We start from the raw sequence: 15,883 nt of genomic DNA, 5'->3' as shown, positions 1-15,883 counted from the left end.
CCAGATGGTCACTGACAGAGCTCCAGAGTTCCTCTGTGGAGATGGGAGAACCTTCCAGAAGGTCAACCATCTCCGCAGCACTCCACCAATCAGGCCTTTGTGGTAGAGTGACCAAACGGAAGCCACTTCTCAGTAATAGGCACATGACAGCCCACTTGGAGTTTGGAGGAAACCTGGGACCATCCCTACGGTGAAGTATAGTGGTAGCACCATCATGCTGTGGGGATGTTATTCAGCGGCAGGGACATGGAGACTTGTCAGGATTGAGGGAAAGATGAACGGAGCAAAGTACAGAGAGATCCTTGATGAAAATCTGCCCCAGAGCACTCAGGACCTCAGACTGGGGTGAAGATTTCACCTTCCAACAGGACAACAACCCCAAGTACACAGCTAAGACAACGCAGGTGTGGCTTTGGGACAAGTCTCTGAATATCCTTGAGTGGCCCAGCAAGAGCCCGGACTTGAACCCGATCAAACATCTCTGGAGAGACCTGAAAATAGTTGTGCAGCGACACTCCTCATCCAACCTGACAGAGCTTGAGAGAATCTGCAGAAAATAATGGGCGAAACTCCCCAAATACAGGTGTGCTAAGCCTGTAGCGTCATACCCAAGAAGACTCAAGGCTGTAATCGCTGCTAAAGGTGCTTCAACAAAGTACTAAGTAAAGGGTCTAAATACTTATGTAAATGTGATTTTTCCATTGTTGGGATTTGAGTTTGCAAGAAAGGCATTTCACTGTACTTGTGCATGTGACATTAAAACTTGAAACTTAATTGGAGAGTTAATGTTTAGTGAAAAGTGTCCTTGTACAAATCAGGAGTCATACCTGCATTAGCATATTTGATTCTTCTGAAATCCACATTGTCACCTTCTGCAGTAGTCATTGTGTTCGTGGCGTACCTAAAACCTGAAACACAGCATCATCAAAATCAGCATAATCAATATTCAGCTCAGTTGCCTTGGTTTTGCTTGGCTCAGTAATGTGTACATGGCTTGTATGTTCCACAATGCTGTGACATTGGCATAAACTTTTCCCAAGCGCTGGTAGACAGGAGTTTCAGATGTATTTGGAGGACATGAGTGAGGTCACACGACACAGCCTAGGCCACTCACAGTGGGATCCCTCTCCACCACCAGCACCCCGTCCAGAATTATCTTCTGCTTCAGCCAGTAGACGATGGACCAGCCCACCACGCCCCCTCCTACAATCACGATGTAGGTAGGAGTGGTTCTTCACAAACGGTGTCCAGTCACTGCCAGGCATGGCGTCCGCCGCGTTCACCCTGAACGCTTTGCACTGGTTCTCTAGATCTGTGTTGAGAGATAGGTTGTTATTGTTATTTCTATTAGGACATAAGGCACTTCATTGAAGAAAAGCCTTTGATGTGTCATTCTAGTTATAACTAAGAAAACTACTCAGTTCTTCTCATATCGACTGCAGAGGGACTTGATGAGAATACATGGCATTCACACCAACTACAAGAAGAATTTCAACATATGATATTTTTACCTTTCATTTTAAATTTCAAATCAACTGAAATGATGTATGGGATTCATTTCAACATGTCAACAAAAAGTATTACAGCAAACAGCACTAAATGTCAACAATCAAAATGCATGTAGTAGTTTATCATCATTCACAATATATGAATATGAAATGTAATGAAAACTTATTTGGTAAATTAGCTAACTGGCTAATTAGGACATGGCCCATTCATAGACGCTAACTACCTTTAGCACCTATTGAGATAGTATCTTCTTCCTGGGGGACTTTTGTTTAGCCCTTACACTCGTGGAAATTGACCTATATGTACAGGGACAAATTTAAATGTTTCTAACAGAAGAACTATTTTAAAAAAAACATATGCCTGACCATGGCAGCATTTGAAAGAGAACACTTTGGAGATTATGGGGAAATTATCAGACCAGAAGGTGAGGACACAACAGTTCCCCTGAAAAGACTGAATCCAAACATTTCCACTGTTGATTTTATGTGCATTTTACATTTCCTGTAATTTTCACAGCATTTGTCAAAAACTAAATTCAAAAAATACTCTGGATACATTCAGTAACAAAGTAAGAATATTACATTTTAGCGTAGGTGCAAGATAAGAAATAAGGATTACAAGGGTTTGAGTGACGTCTAACTTGTGTCTCCAATTGGCCACACACTTCCCCAAACTGTGTACATTTCCTAAGTAATGTCAATGCACTTTTATGACTCAAGGAAAGACCCTTCAACTGTAAAGGTGGTTTTCTTTTTTACCTCTCCTAGCTTTGCCATTGAGGAACTGAAGTAAGCACACTTGTAATTGTTTTGTTTGGCACACAGTCCTACGTCCTCACGTCACACAATTACTGTAGTTGTTTACGCAATCCAAAAACGTTCCATTATAAATCGCAATCTGGGTCAGGTGGGCATCATTTGAATGCTTATTCTATTGCCAACATGACTAACTAAGTTATAAATTCCGGTATCACAGTGTTAGGCTTTCAAAAGGCACTTCAGACAAACCGATTAAAACTTTAATGCGCATAGAATGGAGTCATGAGAGCGTTCAAGTGCCTGTTCCTCAGCTAATTTTCTTCACAATACAACACACAGGCTGATTCTGTTCAGGACATGTCATCCTTGTAAAGGTGTCCGAATGCTTCCCAGCCGAAACAGTTCTGGGCAGTTTGTGCATATATTATACCGACGACATTTTGTGACGTTTTTGTACATTTTGGTTATTAGTGCACAATACATTTTTTCTCGAGCCAAGCCGAAGTAGTAGCCAAAGTCTACGCCTCTTTGTCAGTGATTGGTCAACAGTAGGGATTCTTCAATTAAGTGTTTGTCATCATTCAACAAACACTACCAGATCCACTAGCCCGTCAGCTTAGATGTTTTTATAAAAGAATGTTAGCTGATATAAAAAATGTTTGCTTATTGGCTAGTTGATCTAGACATTTCTGACAAGTTATAAATAGCTCTCTAAGGTATGCATTAACTAACATTACACGAGGAACTAATGATGCACTACCCACTTAACATTACACGAGGAACTAATGATGCACTACCCACTTTCTACTATTACAACTTTCAAGACTAAGTGTAAAACTGGACTGAGTTTCTTTTAAATATATGCCTACACCTCGGGCGCCCCACAGTTTGGGAACCACTGACCTAAGCAGGACCTAGCAAGACTAAGGCCATGACCTCAGCTATTAGCAGACTTAGAATTTTGTTTAACAATATTAAAAAAGGAATTCCGTTACCAACAGTAATACAAATAACAAAACATTATTAATAATAATAAGTTAATATTAATAATATTATGATAGTCTTATGGATCAAATCCCTTTAGCGGGATCGATTTGACAACATCCGGTGAAATGGCAGAGCGCCAAATTCATAAAAATATATAAAGATTTAACTTTCATGAAATCACACATGCAATACACCAAATTAAAGTTACACTTGTTGTTAATCCTGCCGCAGTGTCAGATTTCAAAAATGCTTAATGGCGAAAGCAAACCGTGCTATTATCTGAGGACAGCACCCCATCAAACAAAGACAGACAATCATAATTCAACCCGCCAGCCGCGACACAAAACTCAGAAATAAAGATATAATTCATGCCTTACCTTTCACGAGCTTCTTCTGTTGGCACTCCAATATGTCCCATAAACATCACAAATGGTCCTTTTGTTTGATTAATTCCTTCGTTATATATCCAAAATGTCCATTTATTTGGCTCGTTTGATCCAGAAAAACAACGGTTCCAACTCACGCTACAAAATCTTAAATGACCTGTAATCTTTGTCCACACATTTCAAACAACTTTCGTAATACAACATTAGGTATTTTTTGACCTAAATAATCGATCAAATTGAAGACGGGATAAGCAGCGTTCAACACCGGACGAAAATAAAGAAAGCATGTTCTAGGTCATGCGCACCAAATCAATAAAGTGAACCTGGAGTGACACAGGAAAATAACAGGGCTACTTCTTCATTTCTCTAAAGAAAAATATAAACCAATTTCTAAAGACTGTTGACATCTAGTGGAAGCTATAGGAATCGCAAGGATATTTATATTAAAACGGCCCTGCCATAGAAAATAAATGGAAAACAGATTGACCTCAAAAAAAAAAATCCCTGGATTGATTGTGCTCGGGGTTTCGCCTGCCAAATCAGTTCTGTTATACTCACAGACTTTATTCAAACAGTTTTAATTAAGAATCATGTTCCCAAAACAGTAGCAGAAACTTTAGAGTGTTTTCTATCCAAATCTACCAATTATATGCATATCCAAGGTTCTTGGCCTGAGTAGCAGGCAGTTTACTTTGGGCACACTTTTCATCCGGACGTGAAAATAGCGCCCCCAAGCCATTAGAAGTTTTAAATCACATTGTTATTTAGCCCATTCATATTGGTCATTCAGTACATTTTTCATATTGGATATAATGCACCGTAGTACACAATTTCCTGTACATTGATTTACAGTAAAAGGGGGGTCCATTCTACTTAGGAACACCTCTAGTTTCCAAATCCACAGAGTGTACAACCCAAGGAGCGCCACTGCTCATTCTGCGGCCCTTAAATAGTAGCCTAACAGCTTAAATCCAATCCGTTTTTCATATTGGACATACACTGAACCAAAATATAAATGCAACATGTAACGTGTTGGCAGCGAGCTTTACACCACTCCAGCCGCCACTTGGCCGTCCACATGATAATCTTAGGCTTCTGTGTGGCTGCTTGGGCATGGAAACCCACTTCATGAAGCCCCCGAAGAACAGTTCTTGTGCTGACGTTGCTTCCAGAGGCAGTTTGGAACTCGGTAGTGAGCGTTGCAACCTAGTACAGACAATTTTTAAGCGCTACGTGGTTCATCACTCGGCGGCCCTGTTCTGTGAGCTTGTTTGGCCTACGCGGCTGAGCCGTTGTTGCTCCTAGACGTTTCATCTTCACAATTACAGCAATTGTATTTGACCGCGGCATCTCTAACAGGGCAGAAATTTGACGAACTGACTTGTTGGAAAAGTGTCATCCTATGACGGTGCCACATTGAAAGTCACTGAGCTCTTCAGTAAGGCCATTCTACTGCCAGTGTTTGTCTATCGAGATTGAATGGCTGTTTGCTCAATTGTATACACCTGTCAGCAACGGGTGTGGCTAAAATAGCCATATCCACTGATTTGAAGGGCTGTCCACATACTTCTGTATATATAGTGTATCTGTATTTCCAGTAATGTGAAATCCATAGTTTAGGGCCTAATGAATTTATTTAAATTGACAGATTTCCTTATATGAACTGTAACTCAGTAAAAGCTTTGAAAGTGTTGCATGTTGTGTTTATATTTTTGTTCAGTGTTCATATTGCACCATACAAAATTATCTGTACATTGTGTCGCAGTTAAAGCTGGTCCATTCTACTCAGGAGCACTTCTATTTTCCAGATCCACAGAGTTTACTACCAGAGGAGCGTCGCTGCTCATTTATGGGCCTAGAGAGTGATGGGCCTAGAGAGTGGCCCATCAACTTCATATTGGACATACACATTGCACCGTACAAAAGTATCTATGGATTTGGAAACTATAATTGACTCACCTTTTACTGCGACACGTACAGATCATTTTGTATGGTACAATATGTATGTCCAATATAAAAAAACATTTGGGGTTACCAAGATTTTATATATATATATATATATATATATATATATATATATATATATATATATATATATATATAGTTAACTTTTATTGTAATTGCCATTACAGTCAATGGGTGAAAAGTAGGTGAAAAACATAGTTGTGATATCAGGGTGTCCACAACAGAGGACATTTCTTGATAAGCTCTTATGTCAGGGTCACACCCCAACACGTGATATTATTGAAAACGCCAGAGTGTCCTCTCAAAGGGACAGCAGGACAGTGGCTCATATGGCCTCAGAGATATGGAACAAGAACTGATTTTCACTAGGGATGACAAAAATTAATTGCTGTGTCTCAGGAGGAAAAATGACATGAGTACACAACAGTATATCGTATAGAAATTCTTTAAATCATTATTTGTAATGGAACTAGCATAAAATATATTGAGAATTTAGCAAATTTTCGCCCTAATTATTCATTTACAAAGTATACCGGACGTGACTTTTATTCTGAAGGAATAGAAGAAAAAAAATCCGTGACCCGGAAGTACTTCTTTATTCTTGCGTGCTTCACAGCGGTTTGAACAACAATAACAACCATTCGAAGGAAACGACAGAGGAAGGTAAGGAATGTTTTCTCAATGCCTTTTCGAAAGAGATGTGGTCCAATTGAACGATTATTATTGTTATGCACCATTGATTGAGGTGCAATATATGCCCTAAGTACATACGCATTTCTTTACCCGTCCAAGTAGCTACTGTTTTGGGAACATGATTCTCAATTTTTTTAAATGGTGTTCGCACAGTATCAAAAAACAACCAACCAGTACAGAATACAAACACGGATACATTATGCCATTGTTTATAGCAATGTAACAATGATGTCGCATTGCCCATCCATATAATACTTGTTCTATCGTGGATTGCCTTCTACATTGAAGAGGCTATAATATGGACACACCTGGTGCCCAAATTTACAAATTGATGACGTTTGTTGCACAGCGAGAGTCGAGTGGAGACGAACAGATTCGGTTCAGTCAGTCTTGATGATGAGCCCTTTCCAGTGATCTAGTTTATGGCCGTATTCGGATTAAAGCGACTGCCAACTGACCGATCTATTATTATCAATTATACTTACACATTGACTTTAAAATCCTGGTTCACAGTTACCAAGCTATCCACAACTCTGGAACCAAGTAAATGTCTGAACTCATCCTACCCCATGGGCACCCCACACGCACCCTTTGCCACTCCATCCACCTTCAGCAGGCCAACAGCAGTCTAAAAACTATGGGCGACAGGGATTTAGGTTGTGCTGCTCCTCGGCTGTGGAACACACTTTCAGTCACTGTCAGGGCCAGGGTTGCCATGTCAAGCTAAAATGTGAAGCCCAATGACCCCTGAACCTGCCCACAAGGCCTGAAAACTAGCCCAGTTTTTTTGTTGCAGCAAGAGAGTTGCCACATTTACCCATGAAACCCCTTTTCCATAAAGTTATCGTGTGAATTTAGGGTATATTGACGTCATTTTTAACAAGGTAGGCTAAGAAGCTAAATTCGTTTTTTCATTAAAATAATAATTCTTGCTAGTTTAAGAATATGCCACAGGAGAAAATATAATTTGTCCTCATTAAACTTGCCAGATCATTTTCCATCAAATGTAGCCAATCATTTAATGTAATTTTCATTGTGGACTTTTCCCCCATAACAGAAGCATGCGAGCGAGTTCCGTAACTTCCATTTCAAATGTCCACTCTCGCAGCGCTCCAGACCCTGGAACTGAGCATGAGTAAAACCCCTTTGATTGATATGGTAATCCATAAGAATAGTCAACATTAGAATTAAGTTTACTTTAAACCTCCTCTGAGCGAATTCATCTAAAGAGCTCTAGTGCGCCTAAAGTCCTCATCGAATGCTTTGTCCCTGTTATATTAGTTCTAGCAGTTCTAGTGCATTAATATGTTTTATGGAAAGAGGCTGTCTCCATAATGACCAATCTAAATAGCCTACCTACAACTGGTAAAAAGTCTCCGTGACTCAGTTGCCTCTGCTGCAACAATCTCTCAACCAGTGTTCTCAATGCAACTTAACCCTTCCCAACATTCACTAACTCAGTAACAGCCTACTCGCTGCCTGATAGTCAGCAGCAGGTTACAATGAAATATATATCTAAGAGAAATGCCATGGTGGCTTCGGTGCAATTTAGAAGTAGTCCAAAAACCTGCCACCTGCGACCAATACATTTTCACCTGCGACATTCTGAAAGTAGGCCTAATTTTCAGGAAAAGTGCGAACATGGCAACCCTGGTCAGGCTGCAGAGTCTCTGGTCTTGTTTAATCCTTATTAAGGCACAGCTAAAGACTGAGCTGTTCAGTAAAGCTTTCAAGGGCCTATGTCAATTCTGTTCTAATGTCCATCAGATCTGACGACAGCTTTGATTGTTGTCTGCTTAAGATGTTCTGTGTTTTGGATAGTTTAAATTATTTTTATAAAATGTTTTATTTTCTTCAGCACCTTGGGTGTATGAAAGTGCTTTACAAATTAAATGAATTATTATTATTATTATCTACAAATCACCTTTCATCATAAATATCGACTCATTATTATTTGTCGGTCACAATTTACCCATGATACATTGCGGTTTTGATCCTCTCGAACATAGCCTATGCTTGTGTGGCCCACGTATCCGGTATAGAATCACGTTTTCGACTGCTCATACAGTTCTGCTTCAGTACTGCAGTTTAAATGACGCCCGAACCAGAAAGACAATTTCCATTGACGGACACATAGACATTTTAAAATCTGACTTCTCTAAGACTCTTAAGTCGTCACCTTTTGTGCGCAAAACATGAATTGAATTATTCAAATGATTGTAGCAGAGATCCCCCAAAAATGTAATCACTCACAGCCAAAGATATTAACATTTTATATTAATCCAATGTCTGCCATGTTTTTGGATGACATAAAGATGTTGTCGCTGCTCCCTGTGCGCCCGGTCCATGCTATCCGGGATCCTTTGCACATCCCTACACCATTTAAGTTAAAATGTAAAATAGTTAAGGTTCGGTTAGGGTTATAGAAACTTAATCGAGAATTAGAAATTTGTCTGCCGAAGTTGGGAATTGTGAGTGTTCAGATTCATTCTGTATGAGTAATTGTTTTTTACGAAAATGTAACATAGTTGTACTTTTTCAGCTCCATCTAATGGTTGTGTCAGGGACAACAGTTGTTGACAACTGTAGCATTGCAGCAAAGCCTACAATTTTTTGATTCCTCATCAATCCACGTGGATTTAACTGTTTTTACAGTCATTTTCTTAATGGCTGCATGCTTATTAGTAACTGGAATAAGCAATTTCACAAATGTGTCAAGTGCTGCATCTGGTTGCTCCTCATTATTATTATTATTAAAAATCACTACAATAAATGTGCTTTAGCCGTCAGCCTGGCCTGATATTGGCTATACTATCTAGCTACTTTCCTTATTGCGGGAGCGAGGGATACTGAGCACCATGTTGTTTTGTTGCCGGTGTGGTGAAACCCATGATTTGTCAGTACAGATGGTTTGTTTGTCTATCAACAATGACAAGTCACCTTGGTCTGATAACTTGGATGGAAAATTACTGAGGATGACAGCATACGATATTGCCACTCTTATTTGCCATCTCTTCAATCTAGGCCTACAAGATGGAAAATTACTGAGGATGACAGGCCCTCAGGCCTGAAGGGAAGCAAAAGTAATTCCGCTACCCAGGAATAGCAAAGCACCCTTTACTGACTCAAATAGCCAGCCAATCAGCCTGTTACCAACCCTTAGATACAATTCAATTTCACAGTTAACCCTTTTAACACCAGATTTTCACCACGCTTATAGGGAAGGGCATTCAAAATGTACGGCACTTACACAAATGACTGATGATTGGCTGACAGAAATTGATAATACAAATATTGTGGGGGCTGTTTTGTTACACTTCAGTGCAGCTTTACATCCCCTGCTATATTGTAGATCGAAAGTTACTTGTCTAACATAACACAGAGGGTGTTCTTTATTGGAAGCATCTCCAACACAATACAGGTGGACAGGCATTCCCCAGGGCAGCTTTCTAGGGCCCTTACTTTTTAAATATCTTTACTAATGATCTGCCACTGGCTCTGAGTAAAGCCTGTGTGCCTATATATTAGAGGTCAACATCGACATCGATTATTTATTTATTTATATATAAATAATCGATGTTAAAATCATAATCTGTTGACCTCTAATATATATATATATATATGTGTATATGTATGTGTATGTAATAATGACAATTACAACAATACTGAATTAACACTTATTTTAACTTATTATAATACATAAATGAAAATCAATTTAGTCTCAAATAAAAAATGAAACATGTTCAATTTGGTTTAAATAATGCAAAAACACAGCATTGGAGAAGAAAGTAAAATGGCAATATGTGCCATGTAAAAAAGCTAACGTTTAAGTTCCTTGCTCAGAACATGAGAACATATGAAAGCTGGTGATTCCTTTTAACATGAGTCTTCAAAATTCCCAGTTAAGAAGTTTTAGGTTGTAGTTATTATAGGACTATTTCTCTCTATATGATTTGTATTTCATATACCTTTGACAATTGGGTGTTCTTATAGGCACTATAGTATTGCCAGCCTAATCTCGGGAGTTGATAGGCTTGAAGTCATAAACAGTGCTTTGCTTCAAGCATTGTGAAGAGCTGCTGGCAAACGCAGGAAAGTGCTGTTTGAATGAATGCTTACGAGCCTGCTGCTGCCTCCCACCTCTGTCAGACTGCTCTATGAAATATAAAATCATAGACTAAATTATAATATAATAAACACACAGAAATACCAGCCTTAGGTCATTAATATGGTCAAATCCGGAAACTATAATTTAGAAAACAAAGCGTTTATTCTTTAAGTGAACTACGGAACCGTTACGTATTTTATCGAACGGTGGCATCCATAACTAAATATACTTGTGTATTGATTTTAAGAAAGGCATTGATGTTTATGGTTAGGTACATTGGTGCAACGACAGTGCTTTTTTTTGCGAATGCGCTTGTTAAATCATCACCCGTTTGGTGAAGTAGGCTGTGATTCGATGATAAATTAACAGGCACCGCATTGATTATTTGCAACCAGGACAGCTAGTAACATCATCAACCATGTGTAGTTAACTAGTGATTATGTGAAGATTGATTGTTTTTTTATAAGATAAGTTTAATGCTAGCTAGCATCTTACCTTGACTTCTTGCTGCACTCGCGTAACAGGTGGTCAGCCTGCCACTCAGTCTTCTCGTGGAGTGCAATGTAATCGGCATCCAAAAATGCATATTACCGATTGTTATGAAAACTTGAAATCGGCCCTAATTAATCGGCCATGCCGATTAATTGGTCGACCTCTACTATGTATGCTGATGACTCAACACTATACACGTCAGCTACCACAACAAGTGAAATCACTGTAACACTTAACAAAGAGCTGTAGTCCGTTTCAGAATGGGTGGGAAAAAAATAAGTTAGTCCTGAGTATTTCAAAACATAAAAGCATTGTATTTGGGACAAATCATTCACCAAACCCTAAACCTCAACTAAAGTATTGTAATGAATAATGTGGAAATTGAGCAAGTTGCAATATGGTCAAAACATATTGATGCAACAGTAACTAAAGATGTGGAGAGGTCTGTCTATAATAAAGAAATGCTCTGCCTTCTTAAAAACACTATCAACAAGGCAGGTCCTACATGTCCAAGTTTTGTCGCACCTGGACCTGGACTACTGTGCAGTCGTGTGGTCAGGTACCACAAAGAGGGACTTAGGAACATTTAGATTAGCCCCGAACAGGGCAGCACAGCTGGCCCTTAAATGTTCACAGAGAATATGCATGTCAATTTCTCCTGGCTCAAAGTAGAGGAGTGATTGACTTCATCACTACTTGTATTCGTGAGAAGGGCTGACGTATTGAAATGTTTTATTTAAAAAAAACAAAAAAAAACTTTATTTAACTAGGCAAGCCAGTTAAGAACAATTTCTTATTTACAATGATGCCTTACTGAAGAACAGTGGTTTTACTGCCTTGTTCAGGGGTAGAATGACAAATTTTTACCTTGTCAGCTCGGGGATTTGATCCAGCAACCTTTCGGTTACTGGCCCAACGCTCTAACCACTAGGCTACCTGCTGCTATTTTATTAGCTACCTGAATGCACCCAGCTGTCTGTTTGAACTTCTAGTGTACAGCTCAGACACCCATGCATACAACAAAAGACATGCCACCAGAGGTCTCTTCACAGTCCCCAAGTCCAGAACAGACTATGGGAGGCGCACAGTACTACATAGAGCCATGACTACTCTATTCCACATCTAGGAACTCATGCAAGCTGTAAAATCTGATAAAAGAACAGATAAAAATATACCATATGGAACAGCGGGGACTGTGAAGAGACACACATGGCACAGACACACGATAACACACCCAGTATACACACACGTACACATGGATTTTAGTTTATATAATCATTTTGATTGAAAATGTATTTATTTAGTTCAGTTTTTATAATAAAAACAGCCTGTGGTTATTTGCTATTGGATTGGCAGAATGACACAACTACTAACACATTAGCCTACAGCTGGCCTGAGCATAACTTTTTTGAATGCACTTTAATTATCCGATGGCGAGGTGAAGCCTGCGCCCAAAGCACTGCAGGCGGGTCCAGTTCTCAAAGCGCAATGCTTTTATCATGTTGCTCCCGCTGTCACTTGTCATGCACACCTGTCGGTCTTCGCTCATCTTCCACGATACCAGAGAGTCTTTGAGACCCTGGGCTATTACTTCACCCGTATGATCATTGGGGAAGTAAGATGTGTGGATGCAGACATTTTTGCAATTTCCAGTCTTCATTTAAGTAGTGGACTGTCAAACTTAGGTATGGCTCTGACGTTCTGCTCGACCATAGATCGGCTGTGGTGGAAAAATAAGAAACACTAGCCAGCTTCTCTGCGACTTTTTCGCAGGTAGCGGTGTATAATCGAGGCAGGGCTTCTTCCGTAAAGTACTTGCTGCTTGGCAGCTGATATTTGTGGTCAACTGTACCTAACAGCTTTTTAAAGCCTGGTTTTCTACTGTAAAGATTGGGACCATATCTTTCGCTATGTAATAGGTCACTGCATCTGTTATCTCCTTCCACCTCAAACTTTTCTTGTCATAAGGGATTACGTTTGAAAAGGATGCGGCTGTGGTAGTTTGTCTTTTAGCAGACGTTTTGGGAATGGGGCGACTGGAATCGGCGTTGCGTAGTCTCACGCGTTCCTCCCATTCCACCGCGTGTTTCAGTTGCAGGTGATGGAAGAGGTTGGTTGTGCTGCTGCTTTTCGTAGCAATTGTCTTTTGACACATTTTGCACAGGACATTCGTTTGCTGAACATCAGACCTCGTAAACCCGACCACTTCCATATTACTGAAAAAAGATTGCTGCCCTTTTTGGGGATGATTTCCTCCTCACGAGAGGCTGAGCTAGCTTCCTCACTTTCCATTTTGGTGAAACTCTTACCGCCGCTACACTTCTCCGCCGTGGTTTCAATTTGTGAAAGGGTCCAGGGTTGTGATTGGTGTATTGTCACGCCCTGGCCATAGAGAGGCTTTTATTCTCTATTTTGGGTAGGCCAGGGTGTGACTAGGGTGGGCATTCTAGTTTCTTTATTTCTATGTTTTCTATTTCTTTGTGTTTGGCCGGGTGTGGTTCTCAATCAGAGGCAGCTGTCTATCGTTGTCTCTGATTGAGAATCATACTTAGGTAGCCTTTTTCCCACCTGGGTTTATGGGTAGTTTTCTGTTTAGTTTGGTTACCTTACAGAACTGTTCGTTTGTCTCTTGGTTATTTTTGTTCGTAGTGTTTTGAGTTAAATAAAAAATCATGAACACGTACCACGCTGCGCTTTGGTCCACTCCTCATTCTTCATCAGACGAGCGTTACATGGACAACGCGTGCACAGAGGTTATCATGCAATTGGGACATGATTTGACATTGGGCTGACAAAGAAGAGACAGTGAGATGCTGCATTTGTAAAACGTTACAACATTATAACAGAACCTCGATTCTTGCGATACAGGCATTTTCCATATCACGCGAAAATATAAACTTGAATATAATGAAAAAACTTGATATATCGCCCAGCCCTGGTCAGCATGATACAGTGGAGTGTGAAAAGGGTATTGTGAGTTCTGATGGGTCCAGGCCAGAGAATCAGTTTGCTGACAGACAGAATTTAACCCAACCAGATAGTGAAACTGATCAGTCTGATAATTTAGGAAGCACTGTAAGAATCAGACCTCTGTGTCCTTACAGCAGAGGTGACAGCTCTCTATCTCCAGACCTGGAGAGCCACTCAGTATGCACACTTTTGTTCCAGCCCAGAAGAAACACACCAGGCCCTGATTCAACTAATTGTGGTTCAGAGTCAGACTGAAGACCATTATTCGTTGTTCATTTGAAATTGAAACAGTGCTGGGCTGTCACTAAAGCCTACGCACCCAGTAGCACTCCATGACAGTTGGAGTTGGAGAGAGTGCATGGGCTTTTCTTTTGCCACACCAAACGGACTGTTGGGCAAAATTTATGCAGGTCAAGTGAAATCCTGTTCGACTCTAGTTTGATATGTTGAGGAACATTAGAGTAGAGTGAATCGTTGTTACTTCATTGAAATAGGTCATTCTATTAAATGGTTGCTTAATTGAGATCATGTCACAATGTGGAAGGATAATTGGGTCACTCTTTTAGCTCATGTAACACAGGCCCTCTTTTTCGTTCTCGTCCAGCTGGCCTGAGAGAGACAGCACCTCCTCACCACACTACAGCACAGGGCTGGCTGTCTGTGGTCCACACCAACTTTGACCCCTAGAGTGGCCATATTTTTAAGTCTCCGCTAACCTCAAATCAATGTGTTGTAGCATGAACAAGATTTGGATTGTTAGCATGTAGGCTAGCAGCAGACAAGTCAGCAGAAAAGACATGTAACTAAAGCTATGCGCTTTAACATATTTACAAATAATTTGTAGATTGGAAATGGACCGCAAGAAGCCTAAACAGATATATTTGACAAGAAACATATTATTTCAAACCTAGCTTACATTTGTATACGATCACATATCTCTCTGTTATGCATGGCAGTACTTTGGAGAAAAAAATATATAGCCTTGTTTATTTTATTGTGTTACTATTTCTTATTTCTTATTTAGCACATTTTTCGTACTTTCTAACTCTGTGTTGTTGGGAAAGGGCTTGTAAGTAAGCATTTCACAGTAAAGTCTACACATATCAAATTTAATTTGTCACATGTGCCGAATACAACAGGGCCAGTGAACACCTTACAGTGAAATGCTTACTTACCAGATAGTAACCAACAATGCAGTTTTAAGAAAAATAAGTATTAAGTATAAAATGGATAAGTAACAAATAATTAAAGAGCAGAAGTAAAATAACAGTAGCGAGGCAATATACAGGGGGTACCGGTACAGAGTCAATGTGCGGGGGCACCAGTTAGTCGAGGTAATTGAGGTATTATGTACATGTAGGTAGAGTTAAAGTGACTATGCATAGATCGTAAACAGAGAGTAGCAGCATTGTAAAATAAGTGTGTGGGGGGGGGGGGGGGCAATGCAAATAGTCTGGGTAGCCATTTTATTAGCTGTTCAGGAGTGTTATGCTGTTAAGAAGCCTTTTGGACCTCGACTTGGTGCTCCGGTACCGCTTGACGTGCGGAAGTAGAGAGCAGTCTATGACTAGGGTGGCTGGAGGCCTTCCTCTGACACTGCCTGGTATAAAGGTCCTGGATGGCAGGAAGCTTGGCTCCGGTGATGTACTGGGCTGTACTCACTACCATCTGTAGTGGTTTCTGGGATAATGGTGCTGATGTGAGCCATGACCAGCCTTTCAAAGCACTTCATGGCTACAGACGTGGGTGATACGGGTCTGTAGTCATTTAGGCAGGTTACCTTGGTGTTCTTGGGCACAGGGACTATGGTGGTCTGGTATTACAGACTCAGTCAGGGACAGGTTAAAAATGTCAGTAAATACACTTGCCAGTTGGTCACGCATGCTTGGAGTACACGTCCTGGTAATCTGTCTGGCCCAGCAGCCTTGTGAATGTTGACCTGTTTAAAGGTCTTACTCACATTGGCAACGGAGAGCGTGATCACTTAGTCGTTCGGAACTGCTGATGCTCTCATG

At 40.3% G+C, this 15,883-nt stretch overlaps 1 protein-coding gene and 1 long non-coding RNA gene across 2 annotated transcripts in view; one reads left to right on the top strand and one right to left on the bottom strand.

The window, feature by feature from the left end:
• Window positions 1-824: 824 nt before the first annotated feature.
• On the bottom strand, window positions 825-4,052 carry LOC129868845 (uncharacterized). The gene is made up of 3 exons (XR_008761825.1): window positions 3,632-4,052; window positions 1,115-1,312; window positions 825-908 (listed from the first exon to the last, which is right to left on the bottom strand). It is a non-coding gene; the product is annotated as an uncharacterized LOC129868845 (long non-coding RNA).
• Window positions 4,053-6,160: 2,108 nt separating this feature from the next.
• LOC129867106 (alpha-tectorin-like) overlaps window positions 6,161-15,883 on the top strand; it is a 77,585-nt gene continuing 67,862 nt past the window's right edge. Inside the window, exon 1 of the mRNA XM_055940287.1 lies at window positions 6,161-6,268. The gene's annotated coding sequence lies outside the window, so the exon portion shown is untranslated. The remainder of the gene's footprint in view (window positions 6,269-15,883) is intronic.

This window comes from Salvelinus fontinalis, chromosome 2, assembly GCF_029448725.1.
Source record: "Salvelinus fontinalis isolate EN_2023a chromosome 2, ASM2944872v1, whole genome shotgun sequence".
NCBI classification, from domain to species: Eukaryota; Metazoa; Chordata; class Actinopteri; order Salmoniformes; family Salmonidae; genus Salvelinus; species Salvelinus fontinalis.
This window is presented reverse-complemented; position numbering and strand designations above follow the sequence as displayed.